Source organism: Wolffia australiana, chromosome 13 (assembly GCF_029677425.1).
Source record: "Wolffia australiana isolate 7733 chromosome 13, ASM2967742v1".
NCBI classification, from domain to species: domain Eukaryota; kingdom Viridiplantae; phylum Streptophyta; class Magnoliopsida; order Alismatales; family Araceae; genus Wolffia; species Wolffia australiana.
Genome location: NC_135847.1, coordinates 8,148,954 through 8,155,385, shown reverse-complemented (window position 1 = coordinate 8,155,385; position 6,432 = coordinate 8,148,954).

Genomic DNA, 6,432 nt, shown 5'->3' with positions numbered 1-6,432 from the left:
TGGTCTCACTTTGCCCAAGGGCTTCCACCAACCTTGCACAGCGAGGTGCTTAAGTGCAGCCTTGTCGAGGTTGATGAGACCTACCACATAGCGGATCATCTAGAGCATCCAAGTGGGCAAGTGACCGTTAGCACTACTTCATACATACCAAAATGTTCAAAGCTCCTCAAGTTGCACATTGCGCGTCACTTTTGCTCATTCGCGCCTAAAAACATTAGCGCCGCACTTGGAGCCACCAAAGCCTGAGCTACTCCATCTGCATTCGCACGGACCTTTGAGAGTGCTAGAGGGCAAGAGAATGCCCTGCATACTTGTGTGGATTTGCCCCACCCACTCGGGCCATCACCACCAATACAACAACCCGTAGCACGACAGTGAACCAAGAACTTGTTATGTGCTTCAAGTGCCAAGGGAAAGGGCACTGAGCCAGTTAGTGCCAGTCGTCAGCTTTCCTGATCAATGTTGGAGATGCTGATGAGGACCACACGGGAGAGATGGAGCACCCACACGATGATGAATACAGTGTGTACAAGGCCAACACCTATCATGTAGAGGATAAACCCAATGGCCGACACGACCCTCCGTACCTCAATATTCTACACCTATGTCAAGACCAATGACAAAGTGTGCAAGTTGATCATGGATAACACAAGTTGCATGAACGTCATCTCCAATACGATGGTCGCCCAACTAGGATTGACAACCATACCCCCCCTTTAAGTCCCTATGATGAGTCGTGGATTGATGCCTCATCGAGATCGGTGAAGCGTCAATGTCATGTCCCGTTAAAGGTGAGTACCTAGGATTAGAGTGTCATATTTGACATACTTCCTATGAAAGTAGGAAGCTTCATCTTAGGCTTTCCCTGGATATGTCGCCATGATGTCACTCTAGCCAGAAGGACAAACACATGTTTGTTAAGGACAAACCCATATACCATCAAGCCTACGAACAAGAAGTTCTGGACCAACCCAATGGGGTTAGTAGTCATTCGTGGCCCCTTGTTTACCTGAGATTTGGGGCGTTTGAGAGACGACGCTCCGTTCTGCCTCGTTCTCTCTCAATTCTCCTACAGATACCCCCGTAGCTCCCTGACCATCGGCGGTTGAGCACCTAGTATCAGAGTTGAGCGACGTGTTCTAGGGTGAGTTGCTAGGCGAGTTACCATGGATGTGTAACATCTAACACACCATCGACCTCTTGCCTGATATGACATTGCCAGATCTGCCTCACTATCGTATGGAGCCACATAAGTACGCGGAATTGCTTCGATAGGTCTATGAGTTGCTGGTGAAAGGCCTCATGCAAGAGAGCTTTAGCCCCTTTGCTGTCCCAATACTATTAGCCCCAAAGAAGGATGGCACGTGGCACATGTGTTGTGACAGCCATGCGATCAACAAGATAATGGTCAAGTACCATTTTCCCATTCCCTGTATAATAGATATATTCGACACGATGGGAGGGTCCACTATTTTTGAATAGATAGGCTTGCGTAGTGGGTACAATCAGGCTTGGATATGATCAGGGGACAAATGGAAGACCCCCTTTAAAATTAGGGAATGGTAGTAAGAGTGGAGAGTCATGCCCTTCGGCCTCTCCAAGGCACAATGTACCTTCCAGCGCCTAATGAATGAAGTACTTCGTGCGTTTATAGGGAAGTTAATTATTGTGTACTTTGCGGACATTCTCATATATAGCCGCACGCATGATGAGCATATCGTGTACCTTCGACAGGTCTGTACGGTTGTCAAGTGGGAGCAGCTATACGCCCATCCAAAGAAGTGCAACTTTCTCACCTAGAAGTTGCATTCCTCGGGCTCATCATCTCAGCCTAAGGTGTGGCCATAGACCTAGAGAAGCTCCTAGCCATCACATTATGGCCTCCGCTGGCTAACATCCATGACCTGCGCAGTTTCATCAGACTCGCCACGTTCCACTAGTATTTCATACAGAACTTTAGTTCTATCACGGCTTTTATTGCTGACTACCTCAAGGTGGAGCCATTTTTGTGAACAGAGGAAACATAATGGGCTTTCCAGTGAGTAAAACTCATTATGACACACCTACCCATCCTTTGCCTGCCTGACATTGGGATGGTTTTTGAGGTTACCTGCGACACTTCTCGCATTAGAGTTGGGGGTGTGCTTAGCTAGGAAGGACATCTCGTAGAGTTCTTCGGCAAAAAGCAGAATGACACGTGGCTTTGCTACTCAACCTACGACAAGTAGTTCTATGCAATTGTCCAGGCATTGAAGCAATGGTGCCACTACATCATCTCGAAAGAGTTAGTCCTCTTTTCAGATCACAAGGTGATGTAATACGACGTCGGCCGGGATCGATCGGCTCGTATTACGTCACAGGAATTATGATGCGAGGACGTGAGATGTAATTCAATGCACGGGAAAATAGCGGATGAGCAGTAGAGGGAATCGGCGGATAACGGTGTCGGCCGTGCCGGTCAATGAGAGAAGAATGATCCCTAGATCAAACTCCCAATGACCCGCGAAATCAACTAGACGTCTAGACAATGAGGGGCGTATGACGGCCCTGGAGTGTTCGGCGTCTAGGCCAAAGAATATCCGTCAACCTCAAGAATTCCTACACTCGATGACGGTGGCTATCCTATCCATGAATTGTAATGAAAATGATGGCAGAGGACGCGATAGCGGAAGACGAGATTGGAAAAAATAATAATGCTTGTAAACGGAGGGGAGACGAGACTAACCTTAAGTCCCGCTAATCCACGGCGTCAAATCTCCTTCTCGCAGGTGATGTGGTGTAGATGGTAACGTGTCGGTCGACGACTCTGCCGAGATCGCTCGGACGTCGGATTGATGAGCGCAGGAGGTGATCAAGTCAACCGACCTTGGGACCACGGCAAAGGATGTGGCAGCAGACGGGCATGCGCGGCGGTGTTTGGTGCGCACGAGCATGGGCGGGTGCGAGGAGCACGACACGCGCACTGGCGAGCGGATGCACCGTGCGGTGGTCGCAGGCGAGGGCGCACGGACGCCTGTAGCGGTGGGCGGAGAGGCGCGCGGGAGGGGTACCCTCTCGCGCGGGCGCCGGGCGATGAACGGTGGAAGGGTGATCGAGTGGGAGGCGAGGGCGAGGGGCCAAGAATCGAGAGGAAAGAAGTGTGGGAGAATTGAGGGTTCAAGAATGGTAATGGGGAAGGGTCAAGAACGAGATGTCGAAAGGACCAAGAATGAGATGGGACAGATCAAGAACCAGATGGAAGGATCAAGAATGAGATGGGAAGGGTCAAGAACGAGATGGGATGGATCAAGAACGAGATGGAAGGATAAAGAACGAGATGGGAAGGGTCAAGAACGAGATGGGAAGGATCAAGAACGAGATGGGGGGGGTTCAAGAACGTGAAGGGACATATCAAGAATGAGATAGGTAGGTTCAAGAACGTGATGGTAAGGATCAAGAACAAGATGGGGAGGGTTCAAGAACGTGGACGGGCGGATCAAGAACGAGATTGGGGGGGTTCAAGAACGTGAAGGGACGGATCAAGAACGAGATGGGTAGGTTCAAGAACGTGATGGGAAGGATCAAGAACGAGATGGGGAGGGGTGAAGAACGGAGAGGGGCGGATCAAGAATGAGATGGGGGGGGTTCAAGAACGTGAAGGGACGGATCAAGAACGAGATGGGTAGGTTCAAGAATGTGATGGAAAGGATCAAGAACGAGATGGGGAAGGTTGAAGAACGTGGAGGGGCGGATCAAGAATCAGATGGGGGGGGTGCAAGAACGAGATGGGGGGGGTTCAAGAACGTGAAGGGACGGATCAAGAACGATGGGTAGGTTCAAGAACGTGATGGGAAGGATCAAGAACGAGATGGGGAGGGTTGAAGAACGTGGAGGGGCGGATCAAGAATGAGATGGGGGGGGTTCAAGAACGTGAAGGGATGGATCAAGAAGTTCAAGAAAATGGGTCCAGCGTGGTAGAATCAAGAAACGGGGCGAGGGGAAGGAATCAAGAAAACGTGGGGGAGGGGAAAGAGGGGAAATTCAAGAAATGTGGGAGGGTGTTCAAGAACGGTGGTGGGGTGGATCAAGAACAAAGAGAAGGGGGGGGTATGGATTAGGAATGGTGGAAGGGTGGAAAAAGGTACCAAGAAATGGCTTTCTTGAACTGTAACAACCAAGAACCCTCCAAGAAAGAGGTGTTCTTGACGGATATGGGGTGTGCTCCCTTAGCGGAACAGATTTCCGCGGTTGATGGCGTGTTGGCGATGCTTCTTGAATCTCCCAAGACCCCCGGAGTAATCTCGACGAAGGCCTCTTTCGATTCTTGATGGCGGCGGCTTCTTGAAACTCTTTCCTCGCACCGGAGTGATCTCGACAGCGCACTTTAACACGTCTCCCTCAGAGTGATCTCGGCGTGGGGTGGGGCTAGCCAAACCCCCTACACTACTCTCTACAATAGGGGGGGAGACAAATTGTGAATAAACTTTTCAACAACGACTCCAAGGTGTTCCTTGGGCATGCCATCCCCTTATATAGTGAGGATGGGTGCCAAGTGAACGTGGGAGAGGATGAACCGTCACGAGACGTGGTTCGGCCTCTCCTTACAAATTCAAAATACAAACATAAAAAGTAAAAACGATGAGGACGGGGCCCAACAACATTGGCCCAGTCCACGAATCCAAAAATACAAACACACATGAAAATGAGCATAAGTAAAAAGATAAAAGTTCTTACGCGGGGTACTTAAACCCCGGGTGGTGAGCGTCGGCGCGAGCTGCTTGGTGTGGCTGACAACGTCCAGTCGCGTCATCCTCGAGATGGTTCTTCGTCATCGTGGCGTCGTCCTCGAGATGGTCCTCCATCACAAGGTGCTCAAGTACTTACACTCCCACCAGAAGTTGAGCAATCGCCATGCGAGATAGATTGAGTACCTACAAGACTTCACTTTCATCATCAAGCAATAGAAGGTCAAGGATAACATTATCACCGACAGACTCAGCCAACAAGCATGCATGCTAAATATGGAGAAAACAAAGTCTCTTGGGTTTTAACAGGTTCGCAAGGGATATGCCAACTAGCCCAATTTTGGGTAAGTAAGCGTAGAGATCCAGCGTCGACCAGCTCACAAGTTTTGAGATTACGTCATCACCAATGGTTTCTTGTTCTTCCAAAACAAGATGTGCGTGCCATGCCTATCACTCTGTGACGTCCTCGCATGGGAATGTCACGCTGTAGGTATGAGTAGCTATTTTGGTCGTGACAAGACCATAGCTGGCACATAATATCAATTTTTCTAGCCAAATCTAAAGCGCGAGATTGGTGACGTTGTTTAATGCCGCGTATGTGCCTTAGCCATGCCTATCACTCTGTGACGTCCTCGCATGGGAATGTCACGCTGTACGTATGAGTAGCTATTTTGGTCATGACAAGACTATAGCTTCCACATAGTATCAATTTTACTAGCCAAATCTAAAGCGCGAGATTGGTGACGTTGTTTAATGTCGCGTATGTGCCTTAGCCAAACAAGTCAAGAAGAGCATTGGTTATACACCTCGCTTCTAGCACGGACTTTGTCTGAGGGTTATCCAAGACTGTGTGATGACACGACTCCATCATATTTTAGTTGATGGGTTTTCAGAGATGGCACACTTTATGCCTTGTGCATAGACATCTGAAGCCATCCATGTCTCAGAACTTTTCTTTCGACAAATTGTGCGCCTACACGGGTTGCCGACTTTGATCATTTTTGATCAAGATGTCTGTTTCACTAACTACTTTTGGAAGACATTACGGAGTCTCTTTGGAACGAAGGTTAAGTTCTTGGCATCATACCACCCTAAGAGCGATAGTCAGACTGAGGTAGTCAATCAGAGCACAGGTAACCTACTACAAGTCCTGGTAGGCGAGCACATCACGACATGAGATCCCTTCATTTCCTGTGGCGAGTTCGCGTATAGCTCTTTAGTGAACCACACCAGCAGATTGAATCCCTTTGAGATGGCATGTGGCCAGGCTCCTTGTTGACTTAACACATATTGACCATCATGTTAGAGTCTCAGAGGATGGTCTTGAATTTGCCTAGCACGTTTCCTCTTTGCATCATCTTATTCATGATAGAATCACAAGTCAAAATGCATTGTACAATCAGGCAGCCGACTTGCATTGCCGACCTAAGTGTTTGTTGTTGGAAATTGTGTAATGGTGAGACTTTGACTGGAGAGATATTCTCACATAACAGCTACGAAGCTACATTGATGGGGGACAATCGCGACGACACTAACGCCGATACGGGACGCGTTCGACCTCTCTGAGCCACTCGTGCCGATGTGCGCGACCCCAAATTCAAGTACTCGAAGTAAGTTTTCTCTTTGTCATTTGCTTAATTGTAATACCGGATCGGGTCGTGTGTTGGACCGATTCTGTCTTTTACGTTTTGTTCTCTTTCGTTGAAAT